This window comes from Dromaius novaehollandiae, chromosome 7 (genome assembly GCF_036370855.1).
Source record: "Dromaius novaehollandiae isolate bDroNov1 chromosome 7, bDroNov1.hap1, whole genome shotgun sequence".
NCBI classification, from domain to species: Eukaryota; Metazoa; Chordata; class Aves; order Casuariiformes; family Dromaiidae; genus Dromaius; species Dromaius novaehollandiae.
In genome coordinates this window covers 15,069,137-15,086,082 of record NC_088104.1, presented here as the reverse complement: position 1 = coordinate 15,086,082, position 16,946 = coordinate 15,069,137, and the positions used below count along the sequence as shown (strand labels likewise).

General features: G+C 46.7%; 1 protein-coding gene across 5 annotated transcripts in view; it reads left to right on the top strand.

The window, feature by feature from the left end:
- The first annotated feature begins 656 nt into the window (after positions 1 to 656).
- The window catches only part of MRAS (muscle RAS oncogene homolog), a 41,104-nt gene continuing 24,814 nt past the window's right edge, over positions 657 to 16,946 (top strand). For 2 of the 5 annotated variants that reach the window (XM_064514739.1, XM_064514738.1), the window contains exons 1-2: positions 657 to 836; positions 1,173 to 1,348. The gene's annotated coding sequence lies outside the window, so the exon portion shown is untranslated. Of the gene's footprint in view, positions 837 to 1,172; positions 1,360 to 16,718; positions 16,822 to 16,946 lie in introns of those variants that run through there. The other 3 variants (XM_064514737.1, XM_064514736.1, XM_026118432.2) reach the window with 2 other exon arrangements.

Genomic DNA, 16,946 nt, shown 5'->3' with positions numbered 1-16,946 from the left:
TTTCCCAGAGCCAGGAAAGGGCAGAAAGAAGGGCTGGAACACCCCGGTCTGTTCCCTGAGGTCTCACCTGGAATAAACCCCTGTGTTATTAAATGCAAATTCCGTTATTGTGATAAAACTTGATAAGGCTTCTGTGTATTTAGGATAAAATACATATATATATGCAGACAGTAGCCAGTTCCTATGTGCTTACAGCGAGAGCTGGGTAACACGGTGCAGCCCGGTTAATACAAGTGTGCCCCGGCTGCTGCCTGTCCATCAGCAGAAGCGATGCTTCCCTCTCCTCCCGCTTCCGCGGGAAGATGCGGCGGGCGCCCAGGCCCGGCAGGCTCCGTGCCCGCCCCCCCGGGACCGCCGCCCCCCCGGGGCCGCGGCCGCCCCCCGCCGCGCTTAAGGCGCCGCCGCGCTCCACCTTAAGGCCGCGCCGCGGACGGGCCCATTCCCCGGGCAGGGGTTGGGGCCGCGCCGCCGCCCGGGCGCGGGCGGGGACGGGCGCGAAGTCGCCCAAAATAAAAAAAAAAAAAATCAAAAAAAATTAAAAACCTCCAAAAAAAGGCAGCCGAGCCCGCAGGTGATGTCGGGCCTTCGCGGCCGCGCACAGCCCCCCGGCAGCAACACCCAGCGCAGTCCCCCCTTCCCCGGGGCCGGGCTATTTATAGCAGGCGCCGCGGCGCTATAAGGGGCGGCCGGGTGCGGGCTGCCCTCCCGCGGCGGCCGGGCCGGGGCCGGGGCCGGGGCCGGGCCGGGGGGAGCGGGCGGCGCGGCGTTGCCCTGCCCTGCCCGTCGCGGGCGCCTCTGGGCGGCTGGGGCGCGCTGCGAGGGCGCGGGCGGCCCCGGTGAGCGGGGCGGGCGGGGCGCCGAGGCGCGGCGGCGTTCGGGGCAGCGCTTGGCGGGCTCGGTGGCTTGGGTGGTTGTTGTTTTTCAGTTATAAGAGGGAAAAAATGGCTTAAAAAAAAACTAAAAGGGAGGTGTGTTCGATAGCTTTGTTAAGAACTACAGCGCAGCCGGGAGGCTGCATGTGAAATGCCGAACTGTTCAGCGATGCCCCTTGGAGGGGTGGGATCAGCGCTTGCTCCAGCCAACTTATTGTAACACCCATCTCTAACTGCTGTGGTTTTTCCTTTTTTTTTTTTTTTTTTTTTTTTCCTCCTTTTTTCTTTCCCCTCCTGCAGTATTCCTGCCGAAATGCGGTGCCCCGCTGTGGCATGAGCGGCGCCCGCGGCCCCTTGCAGAGGAGCGTCGCCGGGCCCTGCGCTGCCGCTCGGCCGTCGGGCGGGGGGAGAGGCCGCCGCCGCCGCAGCCCTGGAGCCCCGGAGGAAGCTGCTGCGCTGGAGAGCGTGAAACCTCGGTGTGTCCATGGTACGGGAGCTCTGTGCTGCGGGTGCTGTGGGGCTGTAGTGGTGGGCTTCGGGTTTCTTGGGTTGTTTTTTTCTTTCTTTCTTTTTCTAGTGAACGCTTAAAAACAGAGCGTAGAAGGGCCGGACTGTTGTGGGGTACGTGGTGGGCAGGGGGGTCCTTTTGAATTATGCTGTCCAAGGAAAGATGTTTCTAAGCTTTGGTTTTTGTTGGAGGTTTTTTGTCGTGTCCCCCCTCCCCAGCATGTTCAGATACTTAGTAACCTCTTTATCACGACTTTCATGTTCTGGTCTTTTGAATCGCAAGATTTCTTATCTTGCGTTAGAACTGATTTCGGACCACTAGATACTTTTTGAAAGCTTCCAGATTAGTTTCGTATTTCATTTGTTTGTTAATTTGCTGGACTTCTAAAAGAAAGATGTAGATGCTGTCTTTCATCACGGAGGAATGAGGAGGGCATACTTTTTATGTCTTAATTTTTCTTTAAGAAAAAAGAACTGGAATGCAGCTGAAGGACTGGGAGTTTTCAGCTCTTGTGCCTGGGATTGCTGGTAATTAGAAAGAAAATCTGCAACTTTTTTTTCTCCTTAGTGGCTCTAGAGCTCTGGAAACAGTGTGTAGAAATCCCTGCTTCCCAGACAGAGGAACTAATCCGTAAGGCTAAGCTGACTGAAAGTTGAGGAGCGAGTTAGAGTTAGACCCTGGATGGACCAGTTTCAGCATCCTGCGCATTGGCGGTCATAGGCTGGTGTATAGTAACTCCCTCTGTTAATCTGATTTTTATGATCGAGAGTTACACTGTGGGCTGTTTGGGGCAGTTTTGTTAAGGGAGCAAACCCCACCGTGGAGTCAGGGCCCGTGTGAGACCCTCCCCTAGTGCAGGCACAAATCAGCTGGCAGTTTTCTGCTTCAGTTGCCTTATGTTATAAAAGTATGAAAATCTAAGCTATGTATTTCTTAGTTATCTTGTGAGTCATCTAAAGTTAGGATTTTAGTGATAGGCTTAAAGGGATGCTGGTTACTGGAAAAAAATCTATTTATGACTGATATGGAAACTGTTCATATGATAGTATTAATAACAAATGTACTAGCTTTTTATAGTCATACCTGTGCTCAGATAGCCTTTCTATGTTTTTGGTATGAAATTATCAGGTTAGTTCAGGTCCTTTCTGTGCCAGAGAGAGCCATTTCAGAGGTCCAAGACTGCCTGGGTCAGCTATCGTTATTTTTGTTTGTGAGAGGTGCTTCTCTATTGCTCTGGATCTGTTAGGTTTATTACAGAAATAGAGTCCTATTAGTTTTCCCTTGTATAAAAATATTTTAAGGGAAGGTAAGAGAGAAGACAAAGGTGCAGCAGGGAAATGAAGCAGTAGCTTAAAGAAAAAATTGACAGTGTAGCCTCAGACAGCCTACCAGAGATGGGATTGCCATCTGTGGTACGTGAGCACCAAAACACAAAACTGCCAGCACCTCTTTAAAGAATAGTGCAGATAGTCCCTAGAAAATGGAAGTTCTTTATCATACAGTTCTGTGTCAGCTTGTTTGACTGTCTGATTTTTTTCTTTGTCATCCCAGCAGATCTCTCACGATACAGTGAGTAGCCTGGGTTGCTGAGGGCCAAACGCCCCGCTAGTGTCACTGCTGGATCAGGGGAGTTGCAACGGGGATGGAGCTGGCCCTGCATCTGCTTTCAGAATTTATGTGAAAGGCAGCGTCTATTTGTTGAAGTTTTTGGTGGGTGTTTTCACAAGCTCAAGATTTTTTGCAGAGGATCTGAGAATTAGAGAAACCAAGCTTGCCGTTTTCATTGGGGGAGCTTTTGGAGGGGGTTGGGTTGGGATGCTTTTCTTAAACTGGGACTGAGGTTAGCGAAAGGGAGGGATAAAACTGGATTATCCAGCAGTTAGAGAGGGCTGCTTCTGTCCTTCTCCCCACATGCCTTTGGTACTGAGAGACCTGCTGGCATTTTGGGACCAGACAGAGGAGGACGAGCCCCATACCTGAGCTGACATTGGCTAAGTAGCGAGCAAGGACAAGTAAATATAGGACAAACAAATGTGGTTAATCGTTATCACAGCTGATGTGCTGTGGGTTCCTTAGCACTCTTCGTTAACCATGAACAGAAACAGTGTCCCGTACCCGAGACCTGTGTGGCCCCTTCAGTTTGCACCATGTGGTTTCTGTGGCCACCTGATGGCGTTTTGCTGCTGAGACTGTCAGGGCAGAAGCTCTGCGCTGTTCTGCTCTCCCTTTTTGAGGGGTCTTTGAGGAAAACTGCTTGGCTTCATCTGTCTCTGCCCTTTCCTTTTTATCTGCTCTCTTTAGGTGTGGAATTTTTCTGTGGCTGGGTTCAAGCCAAGAGCCTCTACCAACCTCCCCTGGTTGAAAAATAGGCCCTCCACGCTGACCTGTTGGTAGAGGTGGGTTAATTCATTAGGATGAATTAGTCTGCTCTATGAAGGTTTTAGAATCCAGACCTCAACCGGACCAGTCTTAACTTTTTTTCTCTCTGGTTTATTTGCTTTTTGCTGCTACTGCAAAGCTGTTGGTACTGGTGACTCCTTGCTTCTACCTTCCACCTTCCTCAGTCTTTGCAGCCTGTTTGGGGCTCTGGTGCAGTGTGTTGCCTCTGTGGTTGGTAGCTACCCTCAGTCTTACCTCAGTATTGCATCTTCTACATGACCGCATACCCCTTTTTCCACCCTTACCTGTGTTGGTTGTATGTAGGAGGAAGGGATCATACCTTAGCATGGGTATACGTAGCCCTCAACACAGAGGGGACTTCGGGCTCTACCCATGAGATGGAGAATATTAACATGTATCTGCAATAACGAAGAGGCACAAGGGACTGGTGTTTGCAGGAGCTTTCACTGTCTTAACTGAGTAGATCAGGGCTGAAGGGACAGATTCAATAGCTATATCGAATTCATTTTCAGGCCTCCAAGGCAGTGCTATAAACAGGACTGAGGAAGAGAAACGATCTTAAAAGATATGGAAATGCGCTTGAAAGTGACCTTTCAAAGATCAACGATATTATTCTTGGTGTCTGAGGCACCCAAATTTAATGAAATACAGAGCAGAAGGGGTTGGGAGGATTCGGTCCAAGTGAAAACAGAATGAGCGTGGGAATGGCAGATGGGAGGAACATTGGCCCACTCCTTCATGGAGTTGCTGCTTCTTTCTGCTGTTGTTGCTTACAGAAGAGACTTGACAGAGAAGGTACTTGGTGGGGAGGGGAATACAGTCATCTTGTGCTACTAGAGCATCACCTCCTGTATATTTTTCCATGGGGAATACCAAATATTGAGAGGTAGGCAGCCAGCAGCCCAATGGGTCACATACTGATGGTTTACATCTAATGTAAATCTAAAGCAAATCCATAAACTTTAATAATATCTGCAATAAGCTATGACTGGCTCTTTCTGAGCAGAGGGGAGAAATGAGCAGCTTTAATGTCAGGTGCTGGATTTCTTGGCATGCTCATTTTTGAGATTTATGACTCTTATTCTCTATTTGAGAATTTAGTGGAGCAATTGCTGATCCAGGCATGTATATATGAGAAAATGTCAGTGAGGGAGTAATACATATGGAAATCTTGCATGGAGATGTGGCAAACTGACTGCTGTTAGATGATGAAATAACTACAGAAAGATAAAATGGGTATCTGCTGAAGTAAGGATTGAGGGAAGAGGTGGGGAAAGGATTGGGGGAGGTTATTTTTAAGTAGTCTGCTGCAGTATTTGTTACTGACCCTCCTGCAGATATTACAGCTTCAGACACAAATTCTTCGATAACTGGTGTTTAGCACTGCACAGATGCATAGGTTTCATCAGAGAGAGCAATCAGAGCTGGCCGAAGAGGTGGAAAACCTATCTCCAGGTATCTTCTCTGTCACAGGCAGTTAGGCTGAAATCAGCAACTTTTACACGTGTTTCTAACAGTGAATCTGCTTCTTATTGAACCCACTTTTCTTCTCTCTGAAATGGAGCAATAAAAGCTTCTTCTCCGTGGGGGTGTTGGGAGCATAAATATAGTAGTAAACGCTGAGACACCTCAGGAGGTGTCTAAGTATTTGAAATGCTGTGGGATTGGGTTCTCCTCCCTGCTGCATCCTATGCCTGACGAATACGGGCCAGAAACAGCCTACAGAGTTGCTCAGCCCTTCTACAAGTGAGGCTTCTTATAATTTTTAGCTAAATCCTGACCTTCTTCATTTGCTTTTGCCTCTGGAAGTTTGTTTGCCGTTGATTCCAACTCATGGGCTCAAGATTAGTCTTGAACGCCTTTCTCTTTCTACTCCTACAAAGAGCTACTTGAACAGTGTGCTGACTCCCTTCTCCTGCCCCCAGATAACATGAGTTATGTGCCTTTTTCTGTCATGAGTTGTGTGCCTTTTTCTGAAGGTCTGCTTTGGAAGGGATGTTGTACCAAATGTGTAACTTTATGCGGTATGGTTAAAAACAATTTATTATTCTCTTATCTTTCTCCATCCCTCTCAACCCCCTGCTTTGTCTAAGCCTTTTTTATTGCTGCAAACTCACTTCACATAGTTTCACACAAAGCTTCGCTTCTGAGTGTACAACAGTTCTTTCCCGTATTAATGTGATAAACTTACCTGATGGTAAGTTGGTGGCCCACTTCATGGGGCCCTAGAAAATGGTGTCCCATTTCATGGAGGGGAAAATCCATGTATTTTCCCAAATATGGGGGAAGTGGGGGAGATGCCCCCAGCTGGTTTGCTCATCTCTGTTCTCATTGTACTTGGTTATTGCTCTCCCTCCCAGTCGGATTGCATCTGCCTGGTTCTTGGTTTAGTGAAGAGCGTGATTGAGAACTTACTGAGAGCTATTGGTACCTGAATGGTGATTAGCAGTGATCAAACGTGGTGGAGCACGTAGTGCCTGGTGTTCCTCCACTGAAGACCGAAAAGCTGATCCAAGTTTTCATCATCTAAGGTGTAAATGAGTAGAATTGCCTCAGCCCCCCACTGTGACTTTGCTGACAGCCAGTTTACAGTCAGCCTGCTCCCTGGGGTATGCTTTAACCTAGGTAAGTGTTTCCTGGGGTCAGTTCTGTTACTCTTGTACATGTAAGTAAGTCTTGGAGTGCTTTCTGATTTACTGGAGCGTAAATAAAGCGAGGAGGTCTCTCATTTACGAGCTCACTCATCGGCATATATTAGTAACGCTCATCAGCTTTTGACTGGAACTTTGATAGCATAATTACTCTAAAAGGGTAACCCATTCAAAAGTGCCTATGTGACTTTGGGAGTTAGATTCCTAAGAGTCTTAGTCACTGTTTTAAACAGGAATCAGGTTTTTAAGCTTCCTAGAATCCTGAAAGTTTTACCAAAAGACTTCTGTTATCATGTCTTTAAAATGTCATTTTTTTAGGACAAGTGTGGCAGCTCTTCTGCTCCACTTATTTCAGTTATTAACTAGGGAGGCTGAAGAAAGCATTTGAAAAATACTGTGGAAAATAGATTCTAATGGGTAATCTTGCTAGAGAGGTCAAAGATGTAAAAATGTCTATTCTTTGGTCATCTGACAGCAGGGTGGGCGTACGCATATATTTTCAGCTGTGTCATTAGGACAGCTAGGAAGACAAGAGAGAGCCTGGCCTTCACTGTAGACGGAGTAAAACGTATGTTTCTCCAGATGCAAATTGGTGTACTGAATTCAAACAACTTGAGATTGGAACAGTTTGAGTCACCAGGACAAACGTGGTTATCAGAAGAAACAAATAGACTAAGAAAACAGTCTTGCATGTTGTCATATTCATGTTTGCGTAGTTAAGACCTTAATTTGCTTTCAGTCTTAGATTTCCTTTTTAGGGGTGATGTATTACTCTTGGGTACTCGTGATACAATTTTTTTTAAGCACTCTTGGAACACTTCTAACGATAAGTATATTTATTTTGCATCATACCTGTGATATAGGGACGTAGTATCTGTCTCTATTCTACAGTTGGGGAATTCAGGAAAGCAAAAGAAAGTACATAGGCTTATATGGGGAAAGCCTGGAGGTGGACAGGCAGCAGAGTAGTGAAACTGAATCTCAGTTCCCGTGAAAACCACCCAGCTCCAATCCATACTCTTTTCCAACAGATTCCTCCTAGGTGTTTCTGAGCCAGCTCAGGGTATTTCCTCAGCTCGGCAACGTGGAGTTTTGGTCTTCAGAGGAGGAAAGTTCCGGCTTGATGAGGGAGGGAGGAACAGAGAAAGAAAATCCATGTCTGGAGGACAGTGGGGACCCAGGGGCATCTCTCCAGCTTGAGGAGCCACCGCTGCTTCTCCAGCAAGCCCAGCTTCCCAGATATGGCACCGGCTGCTTCACAGCAATTGAACCTGCTCCCCTTGCAAACCCCTGCTTTTCCTGTGCCCAGAGCCAGCCCTGCTTGCCTTCTCCTGTTGACAGGGCTACTAAAAGCAGCTGGGCTGACAACACTGAAGCCTTCTGCCTCCCTGCTGGAGGCAGATGTATCGGGATGGAGGCTGGTGGGGATGACGGGGCTGGGAGCAGGAGAGGCCCACACGAGGTAAGGACACTGCAAACTTGTCTGCACTGTGTGGGAGATGTCTCCTGCCTGACTGAGAACCGCTTTCGCTCGGTGTCGGGCCTTTCGGGAGGCACCAAAGGGTTTCCTTTGGGGTGGTGGAAACTTGTACGGCTTGCAGAATGGATTTTTTTGTTGTTGTTGCATGGTGAATGGTAACAATATGAGTTTTATTTCCCAGAATGTATTCACATTTATAGGATGCTATATTTAAAAAGGAGAAAAAATGAGTCATGGGGCGCTGTGCTAATGCTCAGTATTTATGTCTACCTCTTGTGAGGCTGAAGGCAGCAGGAGTTGAGTAACACTCCTGTGAAGTGTTTAGAGGATTTACGGATCAAACTAAAGCCCGCTGAAGTCCGCTGTAAAACATGCTGTGCCTTATCCCAGGCCCATATTGCACACCTTGTGCTAGTTACAGTGAAATGCTCTCCTTGACGACCCCACAAGTGCTCAGTGCTGTCAGCTCCCCAGACCTCAGTGCAAGTGGCAGAGCTTGGACTCAAGCTTGCCAAGCCAGGGGCTGCAGCTGTGCCATGCCCTCGCCGCAGCTGCTGGAGAGCCTCGGCCGCGGAGCAGGGATGTCCCTCTGCATCTTGGTCCCCCCACAGCGCCGGTGCCTGAGGTGTGCGTGGGAGCAGGCACTGCCTGCGCCTCTGCTGTGGTCTGCCAGGCCCTTTACAGGAGCAGCCATCCCAGAGAGAAATAAGGTTGTGGTCTGCTGCAGTGCAAACTGCCAGAGCTCTCCTTTCGGAGCCTGGTAGGGGCACAGGGATGCCAGATTTTAGATACTTTCTTTTATGGCATGTCATGATGCTATTGAGTTCAGTTGACTTGCATTTAATTCAGTGCAAGGTTTTTTCTTTTCCTTTTTTCTTTTTTTTTTTAAAGCCTCTTAATATTAATGAAATACTGGTCTGCTTGAGAGCACCAATTAATTCAGCTTTCCGAACGTCTGCCTGCCAGCATGGCTCAGCTCTGAGCACAGGTAGAGGAGGGGTCGGGGCTGGGACTTCTCTACCGGGTAGGCCAAGAACAGATGATGGAGATGGGCTTTGTGCCAAGCTGTGTGAACAGACTCGGGCAAACGCCTGTTGTTACCAAATCTGCATTTCACAGGCACTCCAAGTGCTCTGCGTACTCCTCTGCTTTACTCACTTATTTGGGAGGAGAAGTTGCAGAAGAGAGTTGAAAATAATAATCAAAGTGAAATCTTCAGGCTTATAGGGGTTTGGGGGGATTTTTTTTTTAAGAATCTGTCATATCAGTATGAAACTGAGCTTATTTAAGCTTCTTTCAGTATATTTTTGAGGGATATGCTGGAAAACAGAAAAGCCTCTAATGATATAAGGCTGGTTTGTTGAACCAAATACTTGCTCATCTTGACACCAAAAGAGGCGGTGAAAAGCTTTGGAATAGGGATCTGTTGTTTGCCTTGCTGAAAGCACAGAGCCTTATATGGAGTCTGATATCCAATAGCTGGAACAATGACCCACCCAACCCAACGTAAAAGGATGCTAATGGCCGTTCCCGCAGTGGGAATCCTATCCATGCTGCATGTCTCAAGGCACCCAGTCACTCCAAAAGCGCAAATCGAACAGCACCACTCTGTGACCATATATTCCACACACTTAATGACCTTATGCAAAGTTTAAGGTTGAAAATCAAGAACTCAAAAGCCTAGAAATGTCTAGGTATGGATTCTTGAAGTAGCTCAAACTTGTGTGTGTAAAGTTAGGGACTGAACTGTAACACATTATGTGATCATACCATGTTTTGCTTTCTGGCTGCACTGTTCATAAGTAAGACTTAAATTCACATTTCCATTTAAACTAAAATGATCTAGCGCTGGCAGGAGGCATTTTCATTTCTAAGCTTGTGAGCTGTGACACAAGCTCCTTTACCAGTTGATTGTTGTGACACAGACTCCAAAAAGGTACAGAATGAGGTAAAGTAGCAGAATGTAGATGGAATTTAATTTCAGGCTCATCCAGACATTGTTATCAGGTCTATCGTCTGTACTTAACATACCCAAATAGCTCTTCAGTGGTCTGCATAGGCAACTGGCAATCCAATAGAGATTGCAATCTTCAGAAAATGTATAACCGATATCTTGTGTAATACTTGGTACAGATGCATTAGTGCCGCCAGTGTTAGTACAAGATTTGCTGGGAGGGGACATATATCTCTACCTAGGAATCATGGCACTCGATCCTAGAAGAAGCCATCAAGGGCTTTCACTGAGCATTTGCAAATTGTTTTTGTGAAACAGCCCAACATCAAATATGGATAGTCTTAGCTCTCAGAGTAGCAAATGATCTAGCTGTTAGATCCGTGTACAACCACAGCTCTACACCTGACGTGACCAGCCATGGCAAACAAGGCACTCGTTGCCTGAGCCCATCCAGTGTCCATTCTGCCTCACTTCTTCACCCAGCCACCAACAAGGAGGGACTGTAACCCTAGACTGAAAATCTCAAGGTTACTATGAGCCATAGTGACTAGGTAGACTTCAGTAAGTACTTGCAGCTCTTCCCTCAGAAAATATTTTGTAGCTCAAGGGCAGAACGTTGGGAGAGACTTCTCTCTTTGTTTTATCCTTGTGCCAATGCCTTTAAATTTAATCTGCAAACAGACACAGTAGCACACATGAGGAGCTGAGTGGGCCATTTGCTTTCCTCGGGTTTGTCTAAAAACATACGGTCTAAAAGATACTGTCTAAAAAGATACTGAACACTCTGGTAAAATGTCCTGTTGAGCATCATTTCCTTTGCGCATTCTGCAGTATGGCTTAATGCGGCATAGAGAGGCTGATAGGATGCTGCGTTAGCCCTATTCTGTGAGCTGTGAGTATTTTGTTACATGAGATTTACCAATGGAGTGTTAAGTCTGTCTTCTAAACTTTGGCTTGCACTGAATGCCTGTGGAGCATGAAAAGTCTTTCATGCTAATCAGTGAAGTTTGCCAAGGGGGTATATAATTTGTTATTCTTTTTGCAGTGTAGCAAGTCTGTTTAATTAAGCATTTGGGATCTGAATTATTTAATAATGGAACAGTGTCTATCTACTTTTGTGTTACTAAAGATCTCTGGCAACCAATTTTTATTCCTTGGATTTTAAAATTATGAACTTCAGAAACTGAACCTCAGGAGTATGGCTTACTGGATCTGGGAGGGCAGAGAAATACAACTCTTTTTCTAAGGCCTCCTGAGCACAGCAAGTCACTCCCTGTTGTTTACACACCAGCCTCACAAGAATATGAGAATAAATGCTAAGTTGTCAACGAAAAGGGGGAAAATCATGTTTTCAGGCGTATACTGCATAAAGAATTGGTTCAGTTTCGTGCTGTGTAAGAGTAATTCCTTTTGTGGCACCAAACACTGGAAGGAATCCTCTGGTTTGGAGGTCAGATTGCCTCATCCGTTTCTAAAAGCTGTGAGAAAAATAATAGTGGCTCTACATAGCATGGGCTTGGGAAGATATGCAAGAGATGGAAGAGTGACCGAGCGGTGGGAAGGGGCGAAGATGAATCATCAGAGCGGTGAAGGGTTTCCAAACTCAAGAGGTGGGTGGAGGTCTGCCATCTTTAGAGCAGGAAAAGAAGAGTTGGGGAAGGTTGTGAGGAGATGCCTGCTGGCCTGCTGTGGTGGGGAGAGGCAGGCAGCCCAGGGCAGAGTCTCCTAGTTAGCAACCGGAGGAGGGAGAAACTTGCTGACAGAGGCGTTTGGCCCCAGCAAGCTCCTGAAATGCCTCCCAACCTGGAGCTCTTGCTCTCCAAGCCCTCCTGACCCCAGGCTAATGTGCACTAATTCCTGTTTTAAGACCAGTACACTTCAAAAGCTTTGTCAAGTGGGGAGTGGGTGGACACAGTGGGTGGAGCTGATGACCCAAAATATCATTTCCCCTTCCTAAGGCTGGGCGTATACCAAACTTGTGTCTCTGTGTGGTAAAAGAATATGAACCAAAAGTGCTGAGAGATGCAGTGGTTAAATTGAAACATGCTGTGGCAGGATGAAAGTAATCTTGTCCCTTACCAGCCCTTAATGCTTTGGGGCTTTATTTTTATTTTTTTTAAGTGGCTGGAATCCATGCGTTCCCTATCTATGCTTTTGTGCTTTTAATAGAATTTTATATGCAGAAACATGTCAGGACACTGTCAAGGGAAGCCATCTCATGTTATGTTATTCAAGCTCTCAAGGTCAAGATAAAACATAAGGATATCTATAGTTATCTTTCAGTTCAGATTTTATTTTTGAAATGTCCTTGACTGTACTGAAGCACATGAAAAAGACTCTTATGTGGAGCAAATGTCCCTTAGCAGGAGAACCCAGCGGTTCAAAGAAGAGCCAGATCCCAATTTCTTGTTCTTTCTATGAGCCTGATATTTAAAATGTGGTACACAAGAGATGTAGCTGAGTTGCCAAGACTAAAGCTAGCATTTTGTCTTAGTGGTGTTTAAAAGTAATGGCACCCTACAGACACAGGGATGGCAAATGAGACCGCATGACTTTACTAGGAGGTAAAGTAAGGTCAGAGCAACACAACACTGCATCCCAGTGTTTTGGGGGAAAAGATCTTGATGTCTTTACTCTGTCGTGACTCTGCAGCAGGATAGCTGTGCATCCTAGCTGTATGATGAATGGAAGGAAAAATGGATCGTTCTAGGCACTGAAGGCAGAGCCTAAGCATTTCTATGAAACTTTTCTGCAGAGGTCTACAGGGGATTAGAACTCATGAGAATGAAAGCAATGAAATGTGTTTATGCTAACCCTCTGGAGAGCAGAGTAACTGAACCAAAACGATGCCCTGGCAGAACTAGTCAAGGACCAGGGGCTCTTTTTTGAAAGTGGCTCTCACTTTGACCTTGGTAGTCTAGTGTAGGTGAGCCTGGCTTCAGAAACTGTCCATTTACTTTGTTTTGTTCAGTTCCCGCAAGGTGTTACCTGGAAAATGACTCTTCCCATTGCCCAGGTAGAGCAGGAGCTGTGCAGGCTCGTGGGAGCTAGCACACTGTACGGTTGCACGTGTAATGACAGGTAGCACTGCGTAGTCGTCACCTGGTTGGGGTACCCATGCACATCTCATCCCCCCCCCCCAGGACAGCCATCTGCAGGAAATCTGACCCCACAGTTTCTGGACATCTGCTAGTATAATAGTAATATAACTGTGTGGTGTGTTTCACTGATGGGGATGCTAGAACCTTTATATATGGAAAAAGCAGGAGAAGTTGCTGTTCAGTATGGGAAAGATGCTTTGTGGCAGTGAGGGGTATGCGTCTCCCTTTTCCTTTAATTGGCGAATAGAAGGGATTCTGTTTTATAAATGGAGATTTTTTTTCTTCTTTTTAAGTTGTGAGTGAATTTCTGATGTGATTACACAGAATAGTAGTGTTTGGAGCCCAGCTGTGGCCTCAGTCATCTGAGGTGCATTAAGTGAGTGCCATAGACTTTTGAGGTACGATTTTTCATAGCATACTAATCTAGTGAAGTGCTGTAGACTCATTTGCTGGCACTGTTTATATCCATAATGCAGCACCACCTGCCAAACCATGGAGCATAATGGAAGTGTTAATGAGCGCACATATATACTCTCCCACATTGCTACCAGTTGAATGACTTAAAAATTGAGGCATGGGGGTTTAGATTGAACTTAGAAGGAAAAGGCTTACTGTTTCCTACTGTAGGTCCTTGCTGAAGTTGAGGTGGTGGCCCCACCACCCATGTTCCCAGCCTGCCTGCATAGTCTTGAATCAAAGTTGCTTCTTGCTCTGAATTACCCTCTGGAGGCATCTGTCCCTCTTTGCATTGAGGAAGGAGACCATCTAGCCAGCTTAACCAGCTGTGGTAGGGGCTCAGTTTGGGTGAATTGCTTCTATAGAGTGGTTTCTATGATGTGTTGACCTTGGGCTACTGCTCTCTAATATATGGAATTGTCCAGTTGTCACACCTGAATAGAAACCTGAACAGCCAACAGCAAAGTTGAGGTACTAAGCAGTGCTGACCACTAAATGCTGGGAGCCAGTTAACTCTTTTCCAAGAGAAGGCCAGCACTGCGTGCAGAGGGAGCTGTGCTCAGCTCTGCTGTTGACTCGCATCCATGCAAGCTGTTCCTCTCGGGTGTTGGCAGGGCGAACGCGCTTGATAGGAACAAGGACTTGAGTCATGCATTTTTAAACTCCATTGCTCAAGGGCTCAAGGGAGCACGAGGAGGGCAGTAGGGCATGGAGCTGGAGAGCAGCATGGGGCACCAGGGAGGGGAGCTCAGGAGAGGTGCCAAGGTCAGCCTGGCCCATGGCTAATGCTGGTGGTGTAACTCACCATGTCCTCAGCTGGGGTTGCGGGGAGAGTTATGGCATGGATGATGCTGCCATGTATGGGGCAGAGGATGGGGCTGCACAGCCCTTGGCGCGCTGCTCCTTGCCCTACCGCCCTTGCAGCTGGCCCTGAGCTCTGCCCACAGCTCTCTTGCAAAGAAGCCCATTGAATTTTCCAAGTATGGAGTCACCTTCCCAGCACGTCGTACATAAATAAGAGGCACGTGCTCTTGGCAGACATTGTAATGAGCCTGGAAAAAATGACTCTATGGGTCCTAGTCCAGTGATGAGATTTTGGAGTCTAAGTGATAGTGATGACAATGACACAGAAAATGCCTAGAAAACAGCTTTCCATGTAGTTCTAGGATTTGTAACCATTAAATTCTATTTAAAAGCGGTCAAGTGTCTGTTTATGTAAACCTGGAGATAGCTGTTCCTTTGTCTTCTGAGTCCACGCTGGCAAAGCTCTGCCAGAACTCCAAACTTCAGACCTGCTTGGACGTCACAGACTAGCCAGGGTGGGGACTGCACTCTTCTGTATCTGTAAACAAGTATTAAATGATCTGCAGGTAACCAGGAGGACTGCCCTCAACTCAGAAGTTTGGTAAAGTTGACAGAGCGCCTAATACAGCCTTTCTTTTGCCCTGTGGCCTAAAAGTGTTGCTGAAAAATCTCTGGTGCTCTATAGCTCACAGGTACTCTCAAGGGAGCATTGGAGCACAGAGAGGGAACAGCCTATCTGTCTGTCCATACATATGTTTTTCAATAATATGGACAACAGTAGTCTTTTTGCCTAGAGCATTTGTAATCTTGAGTCAAGTTTTGGAGACTTGCAGTAGAGCAAAGGTTTTGGAAATAGTCTTCCCCCCCCCCCACTTTCTCACTTTGTGTCCTCTTCTATCATCCCCAAAAGACTCAGTCAGGCATCAGCCTGGGACTTCACAGGATTCACCCATCCCTGTGTGGAAATGCCATTACCAGGGACCTTCCCAGCCCTCAGCTCTTCACAGCTGCCTGAAGAGATGCAAAGTGCATTGGCCAGGAGGGGAGGGAGTCTTTAAAAAGCCATTTACATCCCCAAAGACCTCAGGTAGCAACGGTAGAGATGTAAAAAGCATTAAATACCTAACTGAGCCTGACTGGAAGACAAACTTGGAGCCAAGCATGTTCATTGATTTGTGAGGAGGGTGACTGGAATGAGGTGGCCTTGCACCCTTTCCATCTATATAGCATGTCCAAAGCAAGCGTCGGTGCCGGGTGGTCTCTGCCTTGGCTCAGCCGTGCCCACTCTGCACGGTGCGACGTCCACGTGACCGCAGCATGGGAGCTGGCCAAAGAGGGCTGCAGCAGCCTGGGCTATTGCTTTGGAAACCTTGCTAAGCAGCGTGACAGATTAGAGAGACTACCGAGGGCAGTGGATTTGGAGTCTTTTTATTGGTGTGTCAGCAAGCCGTGATGTGTAGGAGGGAAGCTGCCCATTTCCAGGGATTGTGCGAGCAGGAAGGGCAGTATTGGAGTTGCAGTGCACTTCCTCCATGGCGGGCTTGCTCTTGTTGTGTTATCTCTAGCTGGGCAGGGCAGGAGAACATCTTGGCTATCTGATTTCTTGCTACAGTATGTTTAGGTCAGCTTCGTGGTTTCCATGATAACATAGGAGAGGCATTCCTGGCCTCACTAGTAAAGAATTTTTAAGAGTAATACAGGAATCTGTCATCCCCTGATGGCTCCCAAGAGCTTTGGAAATAAATGAGTAAGGAAAGGGATGTTGTATTTAACTACACAAGAAGTGATGGAAGTAAAGGTAGCTGAGCCATCCACTTCTTCCATCTCTAGTCTAACTTGCAGGGATGCTCTCGTTTCTTTATAGAAGGGTTCGAACAACCTGAAATGGACAACCCTGAATTAAAATTGTACACTTTTAATCAAGATTTGATAGATAAAGGAATGGCTCTTGTGGAGCTTTCTGTTAGCTTCCAAGTCGCATATCTGGATCCTCCTACAAAACCGCTAGCAGCAGCGCTGCAATTCGGCAGATGATCCAAGCCTGACTTAAATGTTTTAAAAAATATCTGGTCTGTACATCTGATTGTTGGCTCGTCAGAATGACAGGAATCTTCTTACATATTTTGAAAAGGGCACTAAATCACTGCGAAACACGCTGAGGATTAATGGAGTTGTTGTGGGAGGTAGAGGAGGGCTTGGGGGAGGGAAGTAGAGTTCATTTCAGATGACATTTGTCAAGATGATTGATGGGTACTGTGCTCTATTTACATATAGATCAGAACACTGACAAGCACATGCTTAAAAGTAAATATAAATGAACCTTCAAGCCCAGCCGGGCCAGGGGAAGGCTGCTGCCATTCGTTACAGCTCAGTACTACAGCGAGGACTCATCGTTACTGCCTAAGAATTCATTTGGAGGGGGGGGGGGGGTCAGCCGCCTACTACCCAAGTAATTTTCAGTGACGTGGTTTTTTATTATTTTTTTTGTTCAGGCTATAATTTTATGTTTCCTGAAATAACTACCAAGCATTCATCAGGCAGCTACTGCTTTTAGCTGCCTTTTGTGTGAGTCTCAAGTGCTTCATTACTCCCCCGGTGAGTTTTCTTTCTCTTACAGTAAATCTGAGCAGCATCTGTGCGGTGGGGGAGGTGATGTGATCTTGGGTTGAAAAGAGAGAAGAGGTCTGGCTGCCATGGAAAGGCAGTGAGGAGTTCAGGGA